This window comes from Macrotis lagotis, chromosome 2 (genome assembly GCF_037893015.1).
Source record: "Macrotis lagotis isolate mMagLag1 chromosome 2, bilby.v1.9.chrom.fasta, whole genome shotgun sequence".
Taxonomy (NCBI): Eukaryota; Metazoa; Chordata; class Mammalia; order Peramelemorphia; family Peramelidae; genus Macrotis; species Macrotis lagotis.
Window position 1 is genome coordinate 207,704,539 of NC_133659.1, and position 25,047 is coordinate 207,729,585.

A 25,047-nucleotide genomic window follows, 5' to 3' on the forward strand; every position below is an offset into this window, starting at 1 on the left:
TCTTTAAGGTTCTTTAAGGAACTCTCAAATTGATTGTTAGAAAACGGAGAGAAATTCAGCAAAAGATGAGCCTGTGGCATGAGTTTGACAGATGGATCTTTGGACCATGTCTCTTTCCTCTCTTGCTCACTCAATAGGGCTCCTTTCTCGACGTCTGGGGCCCAGACCCTGGCTACCTTCCCCACTCGAATCAGTAGCCGGACTCACATGGAACTCAAAAAACTCAAAGCTTTTGGATTTTGAATGGAGGAGGTCTAAGCGTCTGGGCTGATGTTTCCAAACGCTATTGGTTGCGGCCGGGCGATTACATCACCCCGGAGAGCTTTGAGAGGGAGAAAAGCTGGGAGGGAGGAAACACCAAGCGAGGAGAGAGAGAGAGAGAGAGAGAGAGAGAGAGAGAGAGAGAGGAGTGTCAGAACAGCGTCTAGAGAGAGACATGGAGCCAGAGAAAGAGAAAGAGAAAACTGGAAAAGGCGTTAGGATTTGACATGGGCTTTCTAAATGGGAGGCAAGTCGAGTTCGTGGAAGGAAAAGCAGTCGTAAAATTGTGGCACACACAACAGCCCGAGCAGACTGGATTCTAGTGACCAAGGTAGGGGGAAGTGGGGCGCTCGTCACTGCGGGTGACCTGTTCCTACTGGGTACTGATCGTTGTCTACACCCAGTCGACCTGGTGGAGGCGGTTTGGGGAATTCGAACCCGGATAGGGAGACAGATGGCCACAGAAGAGGAGTGTGGAGTCTAGCCCCTCCTCGTCCCATTTCCAGGGCCAGAGATGTGGCTATCCCAGGAAAAGCTCAGGATTGGTTCGGGCGTGCTCTACCCCTCCCCCACTCCCACCTATGCCAGGCAAGCCCCCTTTCTCTCTCGTCGTGCCCACCAAAGACGCCAGGTTGGGGGCCGGCAAGCCTGCTCCTTCAACTCAGATGTAGGGGTTCCTTTTTTTTTTCCCAGTCCCGTGCGTGCGGGGAAGGGTTCTGGGAACTCCAAGCGCCTTGGAAGGGGTTCAGGCAAAGCTGCAGACCGCTAAGCTTTGTTTTAGCTTATTTGTCTTTCAAAAGAGGACGGGGTGTAAAAAGGGAACGAGTTGGTTAATCCTGCTCACCCGGGGCTGAGATTCGGGAATTTCCTCTCTCCTCACTCAGCTGACCTATTGCCCCAAAGCCTCCCTGGAGGTCGGCCCTTGATCTGGGCGAAGGGTATATAAGGTGTGGAGGGAAGAGGCGGGAGTCAAAGACCTAGCCCAGCCCCCCAGAGCACAACCGACGATTTTGCTCAGAGAGGGGCGTGTAGATATTCGATAGTGTTCTCCATAGAGAATGCACAGAAATATTTCCTTGGAGTAACCCAGGCTCGTACGTACGTGTACACACACACACACACACACATTTTGCAGCGCCTCTATGTATCACAGGCTGATTATTTTTAAAGGAGGAAACGGAAAAGTAGCAGCAGCCGAGAAGGGAGCCCTAACCCTGCGGATTATTCGTTGTCCATCTCCCACCACCTCCACCCTCTCCCTCTGAGGACCTCCCATTGGGAAGAAGGATAGTCTTTCAGAGCCCTCCCTTTGTCCAAGGTTTTGTGTGTGCATCTGCGTTTAGAGGGGAGGATAAGAGTTGGGGGCCCCCATCAGCACCACGCACGGATTGCAATGTCCCTTAAAACTCGGGGAGGCGGAGGCGGCCGCGCCCCGAACGGGTGGAGAAGCGAGCCGGGCCGTTGCTGCGCCGGGTTAATGATTTAATCGTCCTTCCCTGAGCCTACTCCGAGACTCTGCCTGCCCCCCCCGACCCCGGCCTCTGGCACCGCCCCCCCGGCCTTGGAGCGCCCCCAACTGGGACATCAACTTGCCCCCCCCCCCTTTCTTAGCTTCTCTTTTACGCTGCCTTCAACGGGATTCGGGTCTCCTGGGGTGAGTCAAGAGGAGACCTAGTTGGGCTGATTTTGGAGACGGGTGGACTAAAGGGAGACGTGCCTGTGTGTGAGTCACTAAACCGGCATGTTGTGTGTGTCTGTGTGTGTGTGTGTGTGTGTGTGTGTGTGTGTGTGTGACTGGACCGGCCTTAGTGTGTATGAATTTCAGTGGCTGAGCCTAAGCATGTGCATTTCTACCTGGACCAGCCCCGGCGCGGGTGCATTTCAGTCATTCAGCCCAGATGCAGCGAGTGTCAATGAGCCCGCTTTCCTGTGTGTGCTTCTATGAGAGCTCGTTCGGGTGTTGGATGGGTTGGGTGGGTGGATGCTCGCTGATTCAAACCAGGTTGAAGGCATTTCCTTCGAATGGAACACGTTGGCCTTGGTTTTTGAAAGTTTTCTTTTTTCCTAACTGAGGAAGGAGGGAAAATGAAACACTTTCCCCCCCATTTTCCTCTAACTCTCCTCTCCATTTTCTCTCCTTGTCCCTACCTCCATTCTCTCCTTGTTACCTAGGTAGCCATGAACATTTGGGTTAGGGAAAAGAGGGCAGTTTGTATGTCTAGACCCCTTTGGAGTCTCTTCACCCCCCCCTTCCGAAAAATGGAATGCAGATGTTGAGGTGCTAGGGAGAAATACACTGCTTCCCATCTGTCTCCAGCTAATAGGATCTGGGAGAGATTTTTCCAATTAGGAGTCTGAGAAGGGAACAATGAGGGGCCCAGTTGCAGGAGTTAGGGTTATAGAGTCTCGGTTTCTAATAACTTCCCTTCTAATCTTCCCTTCCCCCACCTCCATCACCGGTTCTCTGAAAGTGCATCTGGGTGGAATGGAGGAAGGTACTTTCTCTGCTTTCTGACTGGGGATACCAGGAGAATAAACTGAAACTGTAGAGAACAAAGGGGACCGGCTACAAAGAAGGGACTGAATAATACTCTCCAAGAAATCCTCGGTTTTCTTGTTTTCTTTTCTTTCGCTTTGCAGGCTATGTCTGATTTTCCAAGCTTCCCTCCTGACTTTCCTTGCTTGTCTGAAAACTGTTTTATGTGATGGAAGTATTGCCAGATTACGTTTTTGTGCTTTAGTTGTTTTTTTAATCTTAATCTTTGAACTTGGACCTTGTCTCTCCATCCTTGTCTGAAGGCTAGCTACTCCTTCATGTGAAAGATTGAGGTTCTCTGTAGTTGTTTTTAGAGAGATACCTGAGAAGATATTCTGGGTTTTATCTTCTCCAGGTGACAAGGGCCAAAAATCTTCCCTGGAGCTTTCAGGGACAGAGACCTGAATTTTCAGGGTTAAGGAACTAACAACAAAGGGGAGGCTGTATTGTAGTGTTTTAAGTCTCAGATCTTTTTGTTAAGCATCTCCTTGGCATCTGATTTGATTTTTTTTTATTTTACTGATTTGATTTTAAGGTCCTCCTCTAACTGTTGACTCTGCTCACCCAGGTTCCTTGTGCTTGGATGTCCACTTTGAGGAAATCACTAATCTTTTGTTCTTCCTTTTTTTTTTCCTCCCCACCCTTTCCTAATAAAAATCCCCAAAGATTTTTTGCTTACTCCTCAGGAATAAGAGTCTTTTACCCACATTGCACACTACTCTGCTATAGGTGACAGTGTCTGCAACAATTCGGCTAGTTCATACACACACCAAGCCAAATTCACAATTATATTTTCTTCAATTCAACATCCCAATCTGTAAAATGAGGCTAACCTCTGTGGAAAAGATATTTTGCTCAACAATAGACATACAATTTAAAACACCTGAGAGAGTCCACCTTACAATCCTTAGATTGGCAGAGATTACAAAAAGAGGAAATGGCAATTGTTGAAGGGATTATAGGAGGCATAGGCACATTTAACACAATGTTAATGGAGCCATGAATGGCTTCATTCTGGAAAGCAATTTGAAACTAAACTCAAAAAGTCTCTAAACTGAGTATACCCTTTGACCCACCAATAGCACCATTAGGCTTATATTCCACAAAGATGAAAGACAGAGAAAGGACTCATGTGCAAATATGGAGAGAGAGACATTCTAAAGGAAAATTACTGTGAAAAACTTTAGAACTAGGAATAATGCAATGACTATCCCAGGAAGCTGTGATGAATTCTGCTTCTCAGCACTTAAAAGAGAGGTGATGGACCTGTAGGGCAGAAGGAAACTTTTTTTTTTCAATAAACATGACCAGAATATAAATTTGGATTTTGACAGAAAAGACAAAAGTGTTCATAAAACATGAAAATTTAAACAAGAGAGCAGGAAAAGGGTTCAAAAGGAAAAAGATAATTTGGTTAAAAAAAAAAAGCTATCCATAATTGGAGAAGGCATTTGTAGATATAACATTTGTTATATGCTAACACTGTGTGAGGTAAAAATCCACTTAAAAAAATATAGAGACTCCTCTGGGGAATATTCCACTCAACATCCTCCCCTCTGTGCCTCAGATTTTGTTAGGTATACAGTGGGTGCTCATTGGATGATCACAGAGCCTGTGTATTTTCAAACTCTTGCAACGTGCCTCTTGGTTGCTTATAAAGGACACAAAGATCTCTCAAGAGTATGCATTCCCTTCAGGGATACTGCATGTACAGGGGTATTTATTTACAAAATATAAATATATGAATTTTTTTGGAGGGGAAAAAAATCTTTGCAAAGGTCAAGAAGGACCTTGTTTGTCTTCATGATAATGTCAAGCTGAGCTTTGTAGGAAATTGGCATCTAAGAGGCATAGGGATGAGAAAGGGAGTGCATTTCAGGTATGAGGCTGTCATGTGTAAGAAATAGAAAAAAGGTCATTTTGATTGGGCAATGAGTATAAAGGGGAATAGGGATAAAACTGGAAAGGTAGGTTGGATCCTGGTAATAAAAGACCTTCAATGCCCTACAGAGGAGTTTGCATTTGACCTTATACCTGTGCTTTTAGGAAGATCCCTTTGGCAAGGTATGGAGAATGAATGGGAAAATAGACAAATTGGAAGAAGAAAACACTTTTAGTAGTTTCTTGGATTGGTCCAGGTTAGAAGTGATAAGAGTAGACTATGGAATGAAGGCAATAAACAGGAGAGATATTATGAAAATAGAATTAACAAGACTCAACAACAGGTATGTTATGTTGGATGAGGAAGGAAGAGTTTTAGAAGTCAAGAATGAGAGGTTTCTAATTGGGGTGACCAGAAGGTTGTGCAGCAGAAATAGGAAAGTTTTAAGGAGGAATGGTTATGGGGGCATTTTGTCCATGATGAATTTGAGATGCCTATGGATCATCCAGTTTGGAATATACAATAGGCAATTGGTAATTTAGGCCTGAAATTTAGGAGGGAGATCAGGGTTGATCTTGGGAAGTTTATTGCTTATCAAACAAGGGAGTTGATAATGTCACCAAAGATTGTAGAGAGAAGAGAAAAGTACAAAAGAAAGAATGGGAAAACCCTACTTTATGGGGAAGGAGAATAGAAAAGTTACAGCTGTAGATACTTTACAAGTGAGAGGTGGGAAGATCAAGAACTGTTCTGTCAGTCAATAAACATTTAATAAGTTTCTACACTATTTGCCAGATGTTGTGCAAAGCAATAAGGATATATATATATATATATATATATATATATAGGCAAAATATAATGCCTGCTATCAAAGAACTCACATTCTAATGGGGTATGGAGGGGTGATAACATGAAAACATGCTTGAGCAAAGAAAATATAGACCAGATAAATTGGAAATAATCAAGAGGAAGGCACAAGCATTCAGGGGGAATCTTGTAGAAGATGGAGGAACCTGGGAAGCTGGAAGGCAAAGATGAGGCAGGAGAGCTTTCAAGGCATGTAGGACAGCTAATGAAAATATCTGGAGATCAGCGATGGAATGTCTTGTTCAAAAAACAGAAAGGAGGCCAGTGTTGTTGGGTTGCAGGGTACTTGGGGGTGATTCAGGTTAAACAGACTAGAAATATGGGAGGGGATCCTGTTGTGAAAGGTTTTCAGCATCAGAGGATTTTATATTTGATTCTGATGGTGATAGGGAGCCACTGTAATTTATTGAATTGTGAGAGCTAATGTAGAGAGAGGAAAGGAGAGGGAAAGTTCAGGAGAGATTCTTGGGGGTATACTTATAATTAAGGGTGATAGTTACAGATATTTTTCTGGTGAAAGATAGGATGAATAGTTCAAGGTCAGTGGTTCAAGTGAATCAAATCCACAAGCCCAGTAAATATTTATTAAATATATTCTTCACTCAAGGCCCTGCCTGGGTTTGCTTTAGAGTAATTTTGCTTTGTTTTGCATGTAAATATAAGATTTATGATTTAGATCACAAGATCAAGATCACTTAAAACTAGTCCTCATTTTTTTTTTCTGATAAGGAAAGGCCAGGGCAACTGAACTGGTATGCCTAGAGGACCTTTAGAGGCCCTTTGCCTCTAAAAACCAGTTCTAGAAAAAGAAAAGTCTGTGTTATATCTGTGATTGGGACTCGGAGATGAGTGAAGTTGATGTGGACAGATATTGACCTTCTTTTGTTGAGAAATGGCCTGTTGTTTTTTTTTCCTCCCACTTCTGGAAGGACTTGGTGAAACTTTCTTCAGGGATGGGTGGGGGAACCTCTGTCACCCATAGAATGAAAGCCTAGAAGAGATGCCAGTGATAAAAGCTTGGGGGGTGGGGAAAGAGCAAGAAGTTGAACAACCTGACCCTGGAGGCCGAGAGATATGACCTACAGCTTGGATTCTGTGACTTGTGAACAGGAGGCTGCTCCTTGGGGCCTTAAGGAAAGCTAGAGGATTTGGGAATCAGGAAGGCTTTCTAGAGGTCACTGAATCCAGGATCTTGGAGCTGGGAACTTCCAACTCAGTCCACTGGACTGGAATGCAAGGAAGGGTTTGAGTGGATGACTCTTTATAGGCTCTGCTCTTCCTGTAGCCTCTTTTTAAGCCAAACTTCATTTTCCTTGTCCCTATATTAAGAAGTCCAGGCTTTTAAGCCCCAGCTTAAACTATGTCTATATTCGCTGAGTTAGCTGTGAACTTGCATTATTCCTGGGGGTACTTTGGATGACCTTCCCAATAGCATTCATTGACTTCTGGTTGTACCATACAAAGAGGAATAAATTACTTTTTATTTACCCTTATATATCTGTTCTCTGGTGCTGTCATCCTATTCTATTGGTAGCAGGTATCTGAAACCTTTCTTCTGAGGAACAGGAGTACTGGTAATCTCTATCTTTTATTCTATTTTTTTAACCTTTTAAAATGGGGAGAGATTTCACTTTTTCAGTAGAAATCCTCTTGGCCTTCCTATAGTCCCTAGGGTCTGAGAGAGCACATCACAAAGCCTTTCCAAATCAGATCATAGATTCAGAACTTAAAAAAAACTTAGAGGTCATCAGATCCAACTCCTTGATTTTTAGACATAGAGAAACTGAGACTCCAAAATGTACTGTGACCCAAGGTCACCCAGGGAGTACATGGCAGGGCAAGAGTCTGTGTTATAATTATCTATGTGTGAATTAGCTCTTACCAAACTATTCTGCTCCCCATTCTGCTTTTGGATGGCTCTAATTGTCAGAAAGCTCTTCTCCCCCTATATCAATCTTTGCAATCGGAGTAGATTGTTCCTACTTGTATTTTATGGAGTCAACCCTTTTTCCACATTATAGCAGCTTGAAGGTCACAGAGTCTTCTCTTATATGGGTTAACAGAGCCCAATTCCTTCAAGATATCCAGGTATGAAATTTCTAGTGTCCCCTTATCCTGGCTACTTTCCTCGGCTACGTCTTGCTAATGCCCTTACTAAAAAATGAATCTCTAGATGAAATCTAGATTCAAACACCTACTAACACTTTGCTTATTGTCTGGTATATAGTTAGGTATTTATTAAGTGATTATTGATTGACTCACCCTGGACATATCACTCTTAACTTCAGTTTCTTCATCTGGAAATGGTGTTAATAAAAGAACCTCCCTCCCAGGATTTTTTTTGAGGATCAAATGAGATATCATTTAAGAAGTGATTTGTCAACATATAGATGCTAATTTTTATTATTGCATTTTACATGCATAAAATAAATTACATAGGATTGCAAAGGGGGGGAAATGCCTCTCAAAACCAAGTCTTTTTTCCCATTAAACATTTTATTTATTTTGAGTTTTACAATTTTTTCCTTAATCTTATTTCCTTCCCCCACCCCCCACAGAAGGCAATTTTGCCAGTCTTTACATTATTTCCATGGTATGCATTGATCCAAATTGAGTGTGATGAGAGAGAAATTATATCCTTAAGGAAGAAATACAAAGTATAAGAGATAGCAAGATCAGACAATAAGATGTCAGATTTTTTTTCTAAATTAAAGGAAATAGTCCTTGGACTTTTTTCAAACTCCATGGTTCTTTATCTGAATACAGATGATATTCTCCACTTCGGACAGCCCAAAATTGTCCCTGATTGTTGCACTGATGAAATGAGTGAGTCCATCAAGGTTGATCATCACCTCCATGTTGCTCTTAGGGTATACAGTGTTTTTCTGGTTCTGCTCATCTCATTCAGCATTAGTTCATGCAAATCCCTCCAGGCTTCCCTCAATTCCCATTCCTCCTGAAAACCAAGTCTTTTTTAAAGAATGATACAGAGGAGCTGTTTCTTCCCTCATTCTGGACTCTATATTAATTCAGTCCATGAGACTATTTGATTTTTTTAATGTCATACTGTTGACTTTTGTTGACTTTGTAGTACAAAAAACCTCCAGATCTTTTTTTTTTTACTATGAGTTCTTTTTCAGCCTTTTCCAATCATATTTCTTAAGCTGGTGTTATTTTTTTAAATCCAAGTATAGGGCTTGAAATTAACAGGAATAAATGTACTTTAATTAGATTCAATCCATCATCCTAGTGTGTCTAGATATTTTTTTGGATGATGATCCCATGATCTAATCTTTTTGCTGCTCCAAACTTTGTGTCATCTTTAAATATGATTGGCTTGTTTTCAAGTCATTCATGAAAATATTGAATAGGACATGTCTAAGGACAGAACTTCCCTCTAATCCAGGGGTTTCTTAATCTTTCTTGTATGTCAGTGATACTTTCTGCTGTCCAGTAAAACCTATGGTCCCCTTTCCAGAAGAATGCTTTTTTAAAGCACAAAATAGGAAGCCAGTTACTTTGAAATACAGTTGTCAGAGTATTTAAAAGCAAGTTTACAGCTCGTAGATGAAGCACCCTTGCTGTAGAAAGGCATCATTCTTTCATTCACCCATCTTGGTCATGCTATTCTTGGAAAGACTAATTCATTTAATCTGGCTTGCAGGAATGAACTTGTTCTTCTGTCATTCCAATGGCATTTTTAAAAGCAAATAATTAAGAGCTCAATAGATATACTTGGAAAACATCTTCAACTTCAGGACCACCTTGGTCATGAACAGGATGGATTTAGCCCCATATTAGTTATCTGTGCTATGTGAATCATCTAGCCATCACCTTTCCCCACTCCTGACCAGTATACAATCTCTACTTGTCCAGTTCTGGGAGGGGGTCAACAGCTGGGTTACTTCTAAGGATTACTGCCATGTGCCCATGAATGCAAACAAAGTCTAATTTTTTATCTGGCTATGATCGTTATTATAAGTCAGGTCATGTCCTTTCCCTTTCATTCTGAAAGTAAAGCTTTCCCTTAGTACTTGACTTTCTGTATCCCACCCCCTCCTCAAGGGCACAGCTTTTTTAGGAGGGTGGTGATGTTCCAGTCTACATGGTGAGCTGTTCTACTCCTGAGTTTTTCCACTAAGATGGGTTCCTTCTCCCTGGGCATCTCTGTGACTTGAACTTCCTGCTCCACCCCTCCCCCTCCCCCTGGTCATAAGCCTTTATTCTAGGTTAGGATGTATTTCTTTTTCTTCTCTCTCTTCTTTCTAAACTCCTTATCTCCCATTCTTCCCCCATACTGAAGCACTGGGAATTCCCTTGGAATGAAAGCCAACACAGCCATTCTGCTTTCATAGATCCTTAGAGCCAGAATTTATTTCAGACAGCATGTAGTCCAACTTTTTTTTTTCCTAAGAGGAATTTCCTTTATAACATCTTCGACAAGTGCTCAGCTGGTATCTGCTTGAATACCTTAAATGATAGGACTCTCCTAAGTCCAGAGACAGCCCATTCTTTTGTAAAAGAAAGTCTTTCTCTCCTCCTACCTTTACTTTTTCCGGACCTGCTTTACAGAGGTGTGCTAAGTGGTCCAAATAATAAACGAGAATGAAGATTCTCAGTTAACTGGTGCCATTATTATCTGGGATCTCTAAAAGGTGGGCTCCAGAAGAGCCTCTTTACCTGAGAGTGATTTCCTATCACCTTGAGGATAAAAATGCAAACTCTCCATGAATTTAAAGTCCTTTGCAATATGGTGCCAGCCTGACTTTGCAGGCTGATTTCACTTCTCTTCTCGTTATGCTTTCTATATCATATATGGGGAGCTGCAGGGCTCTTGTTTGCCTTTGTGCTTTGCTTAATATATTCCCTTAAATGTGGTATTCCATTTGCTACCTTTGTTTTTGTTTGGGGGAGGTAATAGGGTTAAAGTATAGCTAACAAGTGTTGGATTTGAACTCAGGTCCTACTGACTCCAGAGTTGGTTCTCTGCCACTGAGCCACCGTGCTGCTCCTATAATCTCTGCATTTTCACAGACTTCATCCAAGTTTCTTAATCTTTTTTTGTGTGTCAGTGATACTTTCTGCTGTCCAATAAAACCCATGGTCCCCTTCTCAGAAGAATGTTTTTTTAAAGCACAAAATAGGAAGCTAGTTACTTTGAAATACAGTTGTCAGGGTATTTAAAAGCAAGTTCATCCTGTAATGCTCTCTGTCCTCATCTCTACCTCTCTGAATCCCTATATACCTTTAAATATCAGATTAAATGCCACTGCTGATGGGAAGCCTAGCTTTTTATTGCATTTTCCCTCTTCAAATTACTTATATATTTATCTTTTCTACATTTGTATCCCCTTAGTAGAATATAAATTTTGTGGGGGAGAGACTCATTTATTTTGTTTTTGTATTCCCAGCATATAATATATGGTAATATATGCTTTAAACATGATAGGCCTTTTTAAAAATACTCCTTAGACTGGAGAATTAGCTTTGAGATATCCTATCTCTGCTTGAAAGCCTTCATTGACTCAGAGGGTACCCAAGAGAGTAATTTTGAGGATCTCTGATATTTCAACTCATACTCTTCCTTGGACTATCTTTGGCCTGTATCCCCCTATACCACATTGGATGATCCCACTTTGGGCACCTTGAGATAAACTCTTTCTTGAGTTTAACATACTTTCTTGAAATGAGGCAAGAGCCTACATTGAGATACTATTCCAGTCCTGGGGTAGCTATGTCTGGAATAGTCATGACTCTGGGCTTCCAAAAGTCATGTCAATAGAACAAAAACTCTAACACTGAGGATCTTAACTTTTTTTGGTGTCATATTCCCCTTTGGTAATCTGATAAAGCCTATGGATGCCTTGTTATTCAGTCAAAAAGCATTTATTAAATGCTTCCTGCATACCAGGTATTATGCTGACCACCAGAGATCCAAAGAAAAACAAAACACATTCCTGCCACCATGGTACTTACAATCTATATACAAACAAGATCTAGACAAGATAAGCTAGAGTTAATCAACATTTCAAAATGTTTTAAAATGAATAAATTAAAAAAGAATGTGAATTTAGACATGCTTAGCAAAATATATTTTTTAAACATATCAATGGATCCTCTTCTTCCTCTTCTCCCCCTCCAGGTTAAGACTCCCTGCTCAAATCCTATCAAATTGGAAAGGTTTCAAGTACAAGCCTAGCCAGAGCCCAAATGTCATCTAAGGCAACTATAGCTAAATTCAGAATGATTCATCACTGTCATTATTTTTGGTTATAACAACTCATAGAGCAGTTATGATCTGTATCACCTCCTTGAAATCTTTGATTCTTGAAAGTACTGAAGAAAACACAGTAATGATGGAGGGTTGTGGTTTCCTGAAGTTGGGGGAATTAACTTCTTCCCATGAGAAGACCCTAGAAATGCTCTCTCCCCCTTGGAACTGTCTGATTCAGTCCACACTCCCTCCCTTTCTCTTCCTCTAATATCCTTAACTGAGACTTTTCTATGAGAGCTTAGGACCAGAGTGGGGACCTTGAAAGAATCACAGAACAGGTTGATACTTTGACATACAGACCTGTGGAATACTACCATGATGCTTATTGTAGAGTTGGACGACACCTGGGGATTCACCAGCCAGATCTGTAGTGGGATATTCTGGTGTCAGCTGAGGAAACTTATAAGAGAAACGGTGTGGCTGACCCAAAATAAAGCCATTGGATCTGATTTCAACTATGTGTTTTCCCTGAGTTTCTGGGTAGAAGGGGGTGGAGGGGTGGTGCTGATTGGAAGATGGCTCCCAGACCACCTTCAAGTTGGGATGATCCAGACCAGGACTGAATCTCTCTTGTCTCCTTTCCCTTTCCCTCTTTCTGTGTAAGTAAAAGCCTGACCCATTATGTTGTTTGGGAAATACAAGAGGGTGGAGAGATCATCAGGAAGAGACATATAAACAAATGAAGCTGCCAGATGTCATTGAGTCACTCACTGGTGCTCATCACTCTGATTCCTAAACAGCTTCCTGTCACCTCACACCACTTCTCTGTACTTACTCGTTCTTCCCCTAGACCATTGAATGTCCTCCAAAACCAGGAAATTTCTAGAAGTTCTAACTTACTCCCCCAACAAGTTGGTCTATTCCAAATTCTGGTTTGTTTTATTTTTAACTTCAACTACTGTCTTTCCCAAATTAAGAGTTCCAGGGGCTAAGAAATCTCTAACCTTGGAGGAAGATGGGAAGTAGTATCAAAGGGAGGAGATGAACAGGGTGATGTCATTATCTTTGAAAGGAGGGAAGATTCTTATAAGTGGTAGCCTTTTAGAGGATGCAATGGGGAGTATGCAGTGGTGGGGCCTATAGGATAACCTGTACTTTTCCCAGAGATAAAGTGGGAATGACAGTAATGGTCCAGGAAGCCTAGATAGGGTTTTTTTCCAGCCTCCCAGAATGATTTTTAACAAAAGAAACTATTTAAAGCCATCCCCATGGTGACTAGGGGGGGAAACCTCAAAACTTTCTTGTCATAGGGCGTTTTCCCCAGCTCAGCTGAACTCCACTAGTTTTTCTTTATTTAAAAAAAAAGAGAAGCAAAAAGAAAGCAGAAGTGGTAGAGAAATTATAGCATTGTCTCTCCGTCCCTCTAATTCTCTCCTGTTGTCTTGTCCAAAGTTGAACTTTTAATTGCTTGTGTTTCCTCAGGAGGGGTATCTCTGGAATGTGTGAGGGACTACTAACTTCTGTTAAAAGTATGTGGTGAAACTCAGGATCTTTGTTCCTTCTCTGCCTGGAAGGAGACATCCACAGTGCTTCCAGCTGATGACTTAGAGGCATCAATGACTTAGAGGTTTCTATGGGAACCTGACTTTTCCAGCTGCAGCTGAAGGGGTTAGAGATACTGGCCAGGCCAGCTGGGAGGAAAGGAATAGGAAAGGAATATGGGCAGCTACTTTGGGAAAGCTGATCTAGCACTTTCCCGTGAGAAGATCCTAGAACTGGAATAACTCTTTGGAACCATTCAATTTAGTGCAGGGTTTTCCCCTTCTTTGCTCCCTTAGATCTCCTTAATTAGAACTTATAGCAGTTTGATAGATTTGTCCATCCTGACCCTTAGATGCTCAGTGGGGGCAAGAAGTGATTCCTGCATAAGATAAAGGGAAAGAAGAGAAGGGGGAAAAATGAACATTATCAAGTTCCTACTGTGTTTGAGCACTTGACAGATGTGATCTCATTTGATCCTCAAATAGGAGGTAGGAATTATGATCCCCATTTTATAGTTGACAAAACTGAGGCAGATATAGGTTAAGTGTTTGACCATGGGTGACACAGCTAGTAAAGAGGTTGAATTTTCTGGTCTGGGAAACTTTTCTATAAGGGAAGAAGTAGAAGGACAATTACAGGTAGGGGAACCTCCTTAGGAGCTAGAAAGTGATCCTATTCTATGGTTCTGCAATGGAATGACAACTAGTATGGTAGAAAAGATTCTTGGACTGGCTATATGAAGGATCTGTTTTGAATCCCAGACTAGGTATTTATTTCATAACCACAAGCAAGTCAATTATTTGTTATTGTTCAGTCCTTTTCAGTTGTGTCTGATCTTTCATGTAGCCATTTGGAGTTTTCCTGGCAAAGATCCTTGGAGTAGTTTGCCAGCTCATTTTATGGATGAAGGGGGGACAGCTAGGTGACACAGTAAATAGTGCAACAGCCCTGGAGTCAGGAGGACCTAAGTTCAAATCCAGCCTCAGACACTTAATAATTGCCTAGCTGTGTGACCTTGGGCAAGTCACTTAACCCTAATGCCTTGCAAAAATCTAAAAAAAAATACAGATGAAGAAACTAAGGCAAATGGGTTAAGAAACTTAGCCAGAGTCACAGAACAAGGAAGTACCAGAGTCCTGATTTGTCCTAAGGAACATGACTTTAGGCTACCTACAATCAGCCTCAATTTTCTTATCTATAAATTGATTAGTAGTAACATTTTGTAAGCATCTATCTCAAAGAGTTATGAGGAAAGTTATTTGTAAACCTTAAAGCAAGAGTTCTTAACTTGGGTTTATGAATTATAAATATATGGATGATTGTATTTCAGTAGTTTTGGTTTTCTTTGTAATCCTGTTTATTTTAGTTATGCCTTTAACAACCTTCTTCTGAGAAGTCCATATACTTTTACCAAATTATGAAAGGGGGTTGAAGCACAGTATTAATGTGGCACAACAATTACAAGTTACTTTGTTCTATACCCCCCCCCCCATACACACACACTTAACAATTGAGATCCCTAATGTCCAGAGAGGAAGTGATTTGTTCCAGTTGCTGTTGCTGTTTCTATCTCTGCTTTAGAGAAACAACCACCTTCTCCCACCCAGGAACTTCAAGGGAGCAGTGTTCTCAACCAGTCCTTCTCAGAATTAGTAATGGAATCCTACAACAGATATCCTAGGGGAGAGACAATGTTTCAGCTAGGGGCTGTAGGCAGTCTCTCCTGTGTGATCATTACTGTTTAAACTCCTTTCTTGCTAATGAGGATTAACAACTTTGAAACTCCCCTGGATTTTATAAGAGAAGGAAAAGATACAGGATGACTAAGCATCCAGAAGATTGGAGACAGAATTCCTGCAAGAAGTGGGAGGTTGGACTTTAAGGTCCCTTCCAACTCTTGAATTCTTTTTAAGACACAGGAAACAAGCGGATCTCCTTTGGGGTGGTTGGAGTATTTAGTTTCTCTTGTTTGGTCTGGTAGGTGGAATCAGGATGCAGCTGTTGATAGGAAACACCTAAGCTCCCTTCTTTTCTGGACAGCAAAGTTGTAGATAAAATCTTAGAGATAATTCTTACAAAGTTAGTCCAACCATCTTCATTTTATTTTTAAAAATTAAATGTTATATTAAACATTGATACAACCACCAAAGTTTATTTAGTAACAGTTAATTGATTTCAATGAATTAAATTTTTTCCCATGTCTCTTGCTACCCATAACCTACCTTTCTAACCCATCCTGCCTGTAGAAGTGTTCCATTATAATAAATGTATATAGTCAGACAATACATACACATATCAACAACACATTGGTCACAATGTCTGAGAATGCATGTCTAGTATTGTACCTTTCTTCTCTCTCTACCAGGTGGTAGAAGAGATGTTTCATCCTCAGTCTTATGAAGCTATGATTGGTTCCTACTGTGGTCAGAATTCTGACGTCTTCAAGTTGTTTTCCTTAAATTTAATGTTGTCATTTCACAGACTGTTCTTTATCATTTTATAGATGAGGAAACTGAGGTTCAGAGAGATTTTGAGTGACTTGTCCCTGGTGACAAAATGATAGTGTTTGTCCTTCATTCTCAAAGAAGACCATGACAACAGGGAGGTGATGCCATGACAAGCACATGAATTGGATTTGAATGAGAGAGAGTGCTGTGCTAAGTCACCAACCTCACTTTCTCCTGCAGAGCCATCCAGGTCGGATGGCCAGATATGAATCAGGATGGCTGGAGATAGCCCTGGATGTTAGGCATCAGGGTTAACTGACTTGCCCAAGGTCACACAGTTAGTAAATGTCTGAGACTGGATTCGAACTCCTATTCTCCTGACTTCAAGGCCAGGGCTTTATGTACTGCACCATCCAGCTGGTTCTCCTGGGCTCTTTTATACCTTAAGTGTCCCCCACCCCCACCCCGTGCCTGTCATGACATTTCATTTTATTTTATTTTTGAAAACAGGGTTAAGTGATTTGCCCAGGATCACACAATTTGTAAATGTCTAAGGCAGAATTTGAACTCAAACCCTCCTGACTCTAGGTTTGGTGCCCTATCCACTGGGTCACTTAGCTGCCCCAATGACATTTTACTTTAAAGAACAATTTTCTCCATGAGATGACTGTGGATTGTGGAAAGAGCAAAGGATTTGTAGTAAGAGGATATTGGTTTGAAACTGTCTGAAAAAATTTATAAATTCTTTGACATTGATTAAGTCTGGGTCTCAGATTTTCTTATTTGAAAAATGAAGGGTTAGTCTAGACAACCTCTAAGGTCCCTTCCTGCTCTAAATCCTAAGAATAAAATGAGGATGCATATACCTGTCACGCAATATTTTCTTTGTTTTGGATGAGGAGAAGAAAACAAGATAAAGAAGGAATATCTGAATGTTCGGGCTTAGGAGAGATACTAACAAGTCATTATTGAACATCTATGAGTATACAGCTCTGCTAAAATTGCTGAATTCTGTTGAATTTCTTCTCAAGTAAAAATACTTTTCCTAATTCCTTTAATTTCCTTGCTAAGACCAACTAGTTCCAATACTTAGCTATTGTTGATGCATATCCCAGAAAACTCCTATTTGCTAAAAATCACTCTATCTGTGAGATGAGCTTAATATGTCTTTATATCAAGATTGCTTATACTGGTGCCAAATACTATAAGTTAGTAAGAATGCCCTTCCTCAGAACTATGACTTTGCATAGCCTGAAGAAGGCACCTCCCCAACATTCTTTCCTTTAATGGAGGTTCTTGCCTTACTTGGAGCCCTCAAGAGTAAATTTAACCAATAACTCAGTATCACTATTTGATTTTAGAGATTCTATTATTTGATCAGGAGCCCACCAGGCTTTTGTTTTCTTCTTCTTTCCTATTGAAGTACTGGATGACTGAGTAAAGCATCCCTTTTTCTCCAGGAGACTGCAACCCTAAGTTTTCAGGCAGGGAAATGTAGTGATGATCTTGTTTCTGAAAAGGAATCATGTAAATACCATAGGATTTGGGAAATTCTTCTCACAGATCTTGGGCACAATGGATTAGAAGTCTAGGCTTCTATCTTCCTGAATTTAAAAATCTGGCTTCCAACACTAACTAGCTGGGTATCCCTGGGCAAGACATTTAACCCTGTTTGCCTTCGTTTCCTCATCTTTAAAATGAACTGGAGAAGGAAACGGCAAACCACACCAGTATCTTTGCCAAGAAAACCTCAGATGAGGTCACAAAAATTTGGACACAACTGAAATGTCTGAATAACAACAAAAACTCGAAATTCTGCTAAACTATGTAACCTAGGCCTTCTTTTGTCTTCAAGGGGATGGACAAGATAGTAATAATACCAGAAATTTTAAGTTAGGAAGGACCTCAAAGGCCATCTAGTTTGACCCATATTCAACATGTTATCATCTATCTAGTCTTTGCTTGAAAACTAGTGAAAACCAGTGAAAACCAGTGAAAGAGAAATTCACCTCCATTTCCCAAGATATTGACTTTTGGTTCTGATTGTTAACTATTTTTTTCCCTTTAATGTCAAATTTTGCCTCTTTGCAACTAGAGTTTAAAAGTCTTTGAAATCTCTTCTCTCATAATTGCACTGTGAGTTAGGTTAATATAAATATCTTCAGCCTCTTTTTTGTAGATGAAGGAAAGGACCTTGTGACAGGACAGAGGCAAGATTTGTCCCCAAGATTTTAGAAAATAAGGCCACGTGTGAAGGAGTTACAGTAAATAAAGACTAACTTGGTGTCTTTCCTTGAGAGCTATTGGTAGGAATTGATTTAGCAGAGCCAGGGAAATACTGATCTTCTGAGAGGTCTACCATCCTTTCCCTTAGCCCTACCTTAGAAGAAAGGTTCACTTCCATGGGCAGTGGGTGTCCAAAGCCAGGCCAGTGGGGAGTGATCCTCCCTAAGTCTATTTTAGCGGCTTCCCCAAAGCTGAGTCACAGCAAGGATGCCTCAGAAAGCCACTGATCTCTTCTCATAGGCTCTTTTTCAGGGCTGGTCCTTCTGAATTCTGCCCTGCCCACAGAATCTGGCAGACTCAAGTCTGAGAGAGGGAGTAACCAGAAGTGCCATAGCAGACTTGTGAAAGGGATGTCAGCTCCCCCCCACCCCAGAACTCTTCTTCAGTCCCACCCCAACCACTGTATCTAAGGAGAAGCAAAGGCTACCATGTCAGCTGTTCCAGGTGGCTTCCCCAGATGTGGAATGACTTGAAATAATATGGTAGGTGAATCTGCTTTCCCCATTCTTGTGGCAGCCCTTGCTCTTGAAGTAGACATATTCTACCTCACCCTGTGCCCCTTTAAGAACCTTGGCCTTGTTGTTAGAACTAAGCTCTCTACCCAAGGGAGCCCAGACTACTCTCAGGAAGGTAGGGAAATGATTACAGTCACCTACTCTGGGTGATTTGCCTTGCCTAGCAGCCTCAAGGCTAGACTTAACCAATAACTCAATTTCACAATTTGATCTGACAGGTTCTCTTTCTTAATCTGGAAGCCACCAAGCTTTTGTTTTCTTCTTCCCCATATTGAAGAGAGATTGGAATAGTGAATGGCTTTGAGTAAAGCATGTCCTTTTTCTCCAGGGAACCACAACCATAGGTTCTGAGGCAGGGAAATGCATGCCCTACCTCCCTACCATCTCTAAATTGTTCTGCCCCCCCCCCATCCCCATCCCCATCCCATGAAAGACTTGGAAGAGTACTGGGTAGGAAATATAAGAGTTCATAGTTTGAAGTTTGACTTCCAATGTTTGACTTCAGAAGGAGACCAGGGGAATGGAGGTCATGTTTTTTGAGAACTGATTAAAAAAAAGAAAACTAGGGCTCTTTAACCTGAAGAAAAGGCTTGGCATTGGACACATGCTTACTGTCTTAACATACTTTCAAGAGAGGTTGGAGATTTGGTATGTTTGGTCCCAAAAAGCAGACCTAGAAGAAAAGGTTAGAAATGAGTTAAGATCAGTAAAGGGGAAGATTTTCCTAACGATCAAAAGCGAGATGGGTTGTCTTTGGAAATTAATGGGTTTTCTTTCACTGACCTAGAAGACCTAGATGAGCCCTCCATAGTGTGGATATGGTGGAAGGGTAAAACTAGACATAAGGAAGAGGGTCTATGGTGAATCTGGGAATTGGGGAGTGTGATATAGACATAATGATCAGGACAGAAAGTCATTGTTGGATGCATGATCTCCCTATGGAGTCAGGACAGCTGCTTCTTCAGGTAGAAAGTCTGGGGTTAATTGGTTTCTGTTTTCCCAGGGCAAGGCACATAATAGGTGCTTAATAAATTCTTATTTATTTAAATTTAAAAGAACTCTATAGGGGGAAAAACCTTGGCATATGGCATTGTTCTATGGAGTAAGAAATTCTAACAGTTGTATTATGATCCTTGGGCAACTATGAGAATTAGTCTAAATTAGTCTCCATTAAGACTGTCTAGCTTCAACCTTTCCCCTGTCCTTTTGTATTCAGTTTGACCTTACATAATCAAAAGTGCTATAGAAATGTTAGCTATTGTTATTATAACTCAAAGGAAATGACTGAACAACAAATTAGTATTATCCAGGGTATTGAGGCTTCTAGATGTGGCTTGGGGTCAGGATAGCTCATCTTCAGTTCAGATCTGATCTCAGAACACTGTTTGCCTCAGTATCTTCATTTAGAGCATGAGTTGGAGAAGGAAATGGCAAACTACACCTGGATCTTTCCCGAGAAAATCCCAAATGGGGTCATGAAGAGTTGGATGTGACTGAAAACAATTGAATAACAACATCATGCAAGGATTAAATAAGAGTTAAACTAGGACTCAAACCCAAGTCTTCTGATGGCAAATCAAATTATTTTCTTTCACTTATGGTAATAAGGCTATTATTATTTTCCTGGAGGAAACTCAAAACAAGATACTAGGAAGAAAGAGTACAGTATGGTAGAACAATGAACTGGGAGTCACTAGGATCTAGGTTCTTCTCTTGAGTTCTCACCCTAGCTGGTGGTGTGGCTTTTGGCAAGTCACCTACACAACCTTCTCCTAATTTTTCTGTTAACTTGATAGGATTGGGGGGAGGGGGAACTAAACTAGAGAATTTCTAGAAGGTCCCTATAGAAGTAACATTCTGGGATTCTATGAACAGGAGTCAGGGATCTTGATTTGTGCACAAGTTTAAACAAACAACTCCTTCTATACTTGCCCCCAACCCTCTAGTGATAACTGCTGGGAAGAGAAATCATTACAGCTCTAGATTGGATTTTTCTATCCAAAGACCTAGATGTCATTGGGTTTCTTCTAAGTCAGATCTAACCTCCTTCCTCCTTCCTACAGAATTCTCCTTTATCTGCCTTTCTGCTAACGTGGGTGTGGGAGTCACAGACAATCCACATGAGAGTTCCAGGAGCAGCTTTAATGCACCTTTCTTGGTACTGATATTGAGGGTGTAGTCATGGCCATTGGTTAAGTGCGGTGAAGGGAAGCATTCCTGCAGCTGGGCCTTTTAATTCATTAGGTTTTTAATTCCAAACCTTGGGTTATCTTACAAGTTTCAGGTTCCCAAAGGCATGGAGGTAGAAGTTAAATGCCAGAATTTTGAATTGATTGGGAGTAAAGGAAGGTGAGCTTTTCTGGAGCTCATGGTTATCATAACTTTAAAGTTGGAAGACACTTCCGAAGCTATTTAGTTCAACCTCTTCATTTTCCTGAGGCTCAGAGAGTAACTTGCCCTTGTATCAGAGCAAGTTTTGAATCTATTCTTCTTAACTCCCAAGTCTAGCACTTTAACCAATACACCATGAATAGAGAAATCCTTTCCTGGAGAACAATGACCCTGGATTAATGAGACATAGTTCTCTTCTCCCATTTGATCACTTCTTTTCCTTTTTATCCTTTCTTTTTTTTTTCAGTCTTAGAGAGAACAGTATTCTGTATGCTTTGGAAACCTGACTCCCTGGATGGTTGGCAAAAGGCGCACCAGTGTAATATGTGGGCCAAGGTATAGACATCTTGTGCTGCCTGGATCAATCCAACTAAGAGCTTGTTATAGTCATAGCAAACCCATTTCAATAGTCGTCAATCTCAGTTCTCCCTTTTTCTCTTGACCCCAATCAACCCTGCTGCCCATTTAGCTACACATCTGAGTCCTTGATCCCTAAAAGGAGGAGGTACAGACAGCTGTTGGGAGGGAGGAAGTTGCCAAACTGATTGTTGGCTCTAGTTATATACTGGAATGAGAGAGATCATTTAGAGCAATTTAAAAAAAAAATTAATGTTTTTGAAATAAGTTTTTATTAATATCTTTATATAACACCATACTTTTCAACAGTATCCCTTCCCCTCACAGAGAGTCATAACATATAATAGTATTTTTAGGATAAAAAAAAGAATAATACAAAAATAAGTATAATCAATCACTTAAAAAAAAATCTGAAAATACATTCAATGTGGAAATCCTGTCTCGAGAAAGGGATGAGATGGCAGTATCTTCTCATTTTCCTTCTATGGAGTTATGTTAGTTGCTTATTATTTTGTTGCATTCACTTTTTATTTCTTAGGGTAGTGGTTCTTTCTGTTTACATCATTGTAGAAACTGTATATTACTGGTTTCCTTGTATGTTTTTTATTTTTATGTACTTACAAACATCACTCTGAAAAGACAGCTGTGACCCAGAAATGCTTAAGAATCCCTGCTTTACAGACTACAAAGCAGAGTTGTGACTAGTTTTTGCAAACATGAAGGGGAAAAATTAAGGAACCTTGGAGGTGGAAGCAAGAAAGGGACCAGACCATGTAAGTAGTGCAGTGATAAGAATGTCGAATTGGGCTCTGGATCCCTGCATAGCCTCCTTGGACAATTCACTCATTCTCTTTTAAATTTTTTTCCCTCATTTTTTTGAATGAGAATAATACTTCCCTTGCTGTTTTTTGGGGTTATTGCAAATACTAAAATTCGATTTTAAAAAATTGCTCCTTTCCAATATCCTTTCAATAATCTCTGCATTCAAATTTGTAAAACTATAAAATCAGAGCTGCTGAGAACTGCAGATTGGAAAGTTGTTGAGTTGATGGAGCATGGGACCTGGCTTTCATTTCATTATGGCCAGAACAGCTTCTCGCCCATTCTGATACTAAGCTAATGCTTAATGTCCTTTGTTAACCCTGATTCACCATGTCCTTCTGCTGCATGTTTTGGACAAATCCAGAAGGGGGGAAGGGGAGTACTGCTATGGCAATTAGGCTACTGTTCATGGGTACACAGCATGCCAATGGGGAAGGGAGTAGAGAGTTACTGATAGGAAGAGGACAAGAGAAGTACCTTAAAAAGAGTTGACTTTACCTCCTGACACTGCCCTCCTTAACAAGGTAGAAACAGGGTGGGGTTAGTGGCAAGAGTTCTATCAGTTCTCACTCAATGCCATCAGAGTTCTGGAAGAGATAGAGAGGGAAGATAGCCTTTAGAAAGCAGATATATCATGATACTGCCAACAGCACCTCTTCCCATGGATGATCTAATTCTTCTTTTCTGGCTTCTTCCTCCCAGAAGCCTTTAAAACTAAATTCAAAGAGACCTCGTCAAACCAGTGAGTTCTTGGGACAGTATTTAAGTTTCTGATTTCCTTAGCAAGGCTCATAGCCCAGGTAATATTATATCTATTACCAATGCCAGAATTTTGTGGTACCTTGTGAAAAAAAAAATCAAGTCAGGGTATATTTGAAATCTGTAATTTTATAATATAAACATTACCCCTTGAAAATAACAAATATGATCATCCCAGCATGCCAGGTAATCATTCTACACAATACTGTTCAGAGTAAATATACACTAACAATATAAAGCATCACAAAATACAATACTGACACACAGCATCACTAGACAGGGTGTTTCTAAATTACATGCAGGATATAACACACACATATCCATAGTATTTAAGCAAATCATCAATAGCAATGAAACAAAGTAAACTAGCTGTAATGTTACAACATGAGTATAACTGTAAATGAGTATAATAATAATAATAATGATAATAACATTTATATTGTTCTCTGAGGTTTGAAAAGTGTTGATTCCCACATTTCATATCCCTCTATAGTGCTGGTCTCCTTCTGTTCCTTTGGTGGGTTTCTCCTGTAGCCAACATTTTGTTGAGGGACCCAGTCAGGCCAACTTCCTCTTGCCTCTGATTTTTGACTTTCTAAACTTTTGACACCCTATCCCCTCTGGTGGGCACCTTGACACCCCTATCTTAATCAGCTGCCTTGTGTGTTGTGTTCCCCCATTAGACTATGTTGCCTGAGGACAGGGACTTTTTGCTTTTATTTATATCCCCAGGACCTAGTCCAGTAGGTAGCACAGAGTAAGTATTTAAGTAAATGCTTGTTGCTTTCAAATACACAAATAAACAAATGAACAACATAGTTCAGATATTGCTCTATAGCCCAATGAATAACTAGCACATCAGCAAATTTACATAAAAGACATAAAATAAACATAAATCAAACATGTAGCAATTAACATGTGCATCAGCAAATACATGCTGTGTAGGCATAGGGTATCTTCACATGAACAATTTCTAGAATTGTTATCTGGCTTACATGTATGATTATATCTTCTGGTTCTTTTGTCAAATCACAATTTAGTTCAGGGGTCATATGATTCTAACTCTTTTGTGACCTGTTGGCTTCTCTGCCCTACCTCCCTGAGTTGGTTGAGGGAATGGTTCAATAATCATCAACATAGTTATAGGTCTGCCTCCCCAAACCTGAAATTGTTAAAGGGTCAGGTTGGTTATCAATATATCCATGTTCTACTGGTTTTCTCCATAGCTATAGTTCTAGATGAGAAACAAGTTTCCTCTGGGTTCAGTATTCTCCTATCTGAACTGGGGTCCTCTTCAATTGGAGGGAATAGTTTCCTTCACTAGAAATGTCATTTTAAGAGCCAGTACCCAGGTCAAGTAATCTTTATAAATGGCAGTTGGTCTCTTGTGATCAAAGAAGACTTCTGAGGTAAGTGGGACTATCATATCTGATGAGCCATTAGAAAGTCCACCTAAATTTCCTATGGAAAATAAGTAATTGTTATTGATTAGGAGATATTTATAAGACAAGTTACCTAGTCTCTCAACAGTTTTTCAGAAGTTGGCTTGTCATTTGTCTGTTCTCTTTGGGACATCAACAGGATTTCCTCATTGTTTCGTTATCATCTCATTTCATCTGGGGTCCCCAAATCCCAGAGGGAAATTGCTTAAGGAAAACTTAGATTTTGATGTGCAATTTAGATCAGGTATAAATCAACTATTTTATTTCCTCTAAATATTCTCAAAATGCAAAAGACTTATTGTTCAATTTTGAAGACTGAGAACAAGAAACAGTAAGCCATGACTTCTAATATTCTCTTCTGAGAAGGTGACACTTAAAAATATGAAACATTTAGCAGAAATACTGAAGAGTCATTTCATGTTCACCTTGCCATTATAATTTTGAGGTACCACCTTTAAAGTCCATTTCTTATGGTGACTAAGTCAGGGCATGACTTGGACTAATCTTGTTGATGATGATGATCTTCTCTTGAGAAGCTGTAGGAATATAGTGAGTTACTGGGAAGTCTGTTGCTCTTAATTCTTTCAATTCTGATCTATAACTGAACCATTTAGTGACTTTTTCAGGAATTAGGTATTGTAGTTTTTCTAAAGGGTTGGTTGCCATGAAAGTTAAGGAGTCAGTCTCTTTCTTAGACCTTGGACCTCTTCCCCTCTTCCATCTCAA

At 40.5% G+C, this 25,047-nt stretch overlaps 1 protein-coding gene across 3 annotated transcripts in view; it reads left to right on the forward strand.

The window, feature by feature from the left end:
- The first annotated feature begins 334 nt into the window (after positions 1-334).
- Positions 335-25,047, forward strand: part of CDC42EP4 (CDC42 effector protein 4) — a 28,926-nt gene continuing 4,213 nt past the window's right edge. Inside the window, exon 1 of one of the 3 annotated variants that reach the window (XM_074224652.1) lies at positions 335-592. The gene's annotated coding sequence lies outside the window, so the exon portion shown is untranslated. The other 2 variants (XM_074224654.1, XM_074224653.1) reach the window with 2 other exon arrangements.